The sequence below is a fragment of the Montipora capricornis genome, chromosome 4, assembly GCF_036669925.1.
Source record: "Montipora capricornis isolate CH-2021 chromosome 4, ASM3666992v2, whole genome shotgun sequence".
In the NCBI taxonomy this organism is placed as follows: Eukaryota; Metazoa; Cnidaria; class Anthozoa; order Scleractinia; family Acroporidae; genus Montipora; species Montipora capricornis.
Genome location: NC_090886.1, coordinates 25215513 through 25218012, shown reverse-complemented (window position 1 = coordinate 25218012; position 2500 = coordinate 25215513). Strand labels below are relative to the sequence as shown.

Genomic DNA, 2500 nt, shown 5'->3' with positions numbered 1-2500 from the left:
TTTTAGTTATGGAAATTCCCATTGCTTAGCGTAGCGATCTGATTGGATGACTTTCAGCTTTGGCAGGATTTTTCCTATACCGTAGAATTGTTCCACGGCACGCAATGCCTGTAGGGTGAACGTGGGCCTTTTGAGGATTGTTGAGAGTCAGCTTGCAAGGATAATTAATGATTGACTCTTTCTCTTAAACTAAGAGCCGTTTATATTAGATTTTTCCTTCGTTTACTAGCACGACATATTCTGGTAAACCCATCGGAACAGTCTGTTATAGAATGAAATGAACTAATATTAGGCACCTAAATTAGCAATGACGACGACGACGGCTTCGAGAACGTTGTCTAAAAATATTATTTCCCGTAACTGTAATAATTCTAAGTCTCTCTCGGCTTAAAACGCACTTGCAGGGCGTGCAGAACTATTGTTTTTGCTAATTAAACCTATTGTTACGTGGCGTTCTCGCGTAGCCGTCGTCGTTGCCTAAGCTCTCTATTGTTTTAGGAGGACGATCTCATTGCCCTGGCATTTTTGTTTGTTGTTTGGTTTTGTTGGTGTACTTTTGACCCCACATATTTCTCTGCTCCGGTTAATTCGACCGTAAGCAGGTATGGTGAAAGATTAACAGCAAAGTACCTAATGGGCCTTATTCGCGCGGCGGCCATATTGGTCATTAATAATAGATTTCGTACCCCAAGCCTCGAGTTGACATGTATGGGAACGAGTTTCTCTGGGGCAAAAAAAGTTTTCAATCCTTCTAGACTCAACATGGCTGCCGTGTCATTAAGGCCCATGGATGGCTGCTTTGGGAAAAATATTTAGCACGGGTCTCCAAATAACCAGGCGAAATCGAAAATTTCAGTTTTAGGAATTTTAACGTCGCTTCATGATAGAAACACTTTCTAAATAAATCGCTATCACTTTCTAATGTTGTATGAGAAATGACCAGCCTTTGATTCACCCAAGCAGGATGTTTTTCTACAGACACATTCTCTGACGGGCTTTTGAAATAAAGCGAAGCTACGAGCACTAGCCTTTTTGAAACTGTGTGATTCTTGTGTTGTGTTTTGGTGTGTTGTGGAAAGAAAAGAGAGTGTTTTTTGGAGGGAAAGAAGAGAGTGAAAAAGGAAATTTTGTTACGGAGAAATGTTGCAACTTCAAAGCGATGCAGGCGTTTGCCTGGCTAGGAGATGATGAAGATGTTGTTGGGAAGCTACCTAAATTGGATAACGTCCTCACTCAATTGTATTTTTCTTTTGCTGCAAGCAGAGCGGGTGTATTGAATGACCTCTGGTATAGGCATTTTAAGCTTCTATGGTAACGATAAACGCCAATGAGAGAAAAATGAATCTTTGCCGTACTCTGCAAAAGAACAACGTGTAATAACCAAATTTAAGGTTCTGGCGACAAACTAAGAGTACAAGATTGAATCTTGCATTCGCTATCTGTACTTGAAATCCGTTCGCACCAAGTGGTGTTTTTTCTTGTTGTTTGCCTTTCAAGGACTGTGACACCCAATACCAAGGTATATTTTACCCCGGAAAAGGATTATGCAGAAAAGTGTATCTTCGTTCCGTTCTTGGAATAATAATTTGAAATTAGTAAAAGCCATGCACCTTTTGGAAATAAATCAGTTTTTAGCTTCTAAAGAAACTATGGTGCTGCGTCGGTGGGAGAGTAAAAAAGGAAAATTTGGCTTTATGAAACGTGTTGATAAAGGTCGAATTACCACCTTGAACGTTTTGGAAAGCTGACCGGCGTTTTGACCGTTAACCCTTCGTCAGAGCGAATAGAGGAATTGTGGGTGTTGTTGGTTTTCATGCGAGTTTGGAGGAGCTATGCCATTGGTGGAAATATGGTAACATGAATTTGTGAATAAATTAATGTAATGAGAGGCGTTCATTGTCACTCTGTAGCGAGGAGTCCGACTTTAACGGCAAGTGCGAGAAAATGTGCCAGTTTTTCAAAAATACGTGGCTACCCTGACTCGCTGTCACTACAGACAAGCAACGTTCCCAAGAAATCGATCGAGAAACCGCACTACAAACGTCACAGAACGAAGAAACCAACAGAATCCCATTCACCCTCATCTACCATCCACAAAACCTTGCAGTCAAAAATGTCATTCTCAAAAACTTCAAAATTCTTCGCAATGATCCCGAAACTAAACATATATTTCCTCTGCCACCACTTATTTCATTCAAACGCGACAAAAACATAAGTATCTTTCTACTTAGGAGCGCATTAACTCTGACAACCAACCGGGAACTTTCAAATGTACACGCACACGATGCAAACCTTGCAATTGTCCTTTTATTTCTAACATGGTTAAGATCTCAGGACCGAATCGATCCGTTAAAATCACTGACCAGTTTACATGCGTCTCATCAAATGTCATCTATTGCATAACCTGCACATTATGTAAGAAGACCTACATAGGCGAAACAGGGAGGAGATTGGCGGACCGCTTTCGCGAACACAGGACAGTTATGACCCATGCCTCTCA

The 2500-nt window shown here is 41.0% G+C and overlaps 1 protein-coding gene across 1 annotated transcript in view; it reads left to right on the top strand.

Moving 5' to 3' along the window:
- The window catches only part of LOC138045813 (huntingtin-interacting protein 1-like), a 59224-nt gene extending 58204 nt beyond the window's left edge, over positions 1-1020 (top strand). Inside the window, exon 43 of the mRNA XM_068892442.1 lies at positions 1-1020. This exon is cut by the window's left edge and continues 994 nt beyond it. The gene's annotated coding sequence lies outside the window, so the exon portion shown is untranslated.
- The last annotated feature ends 1480 nt before the right edge of the window (positions 1021-2500 follow it).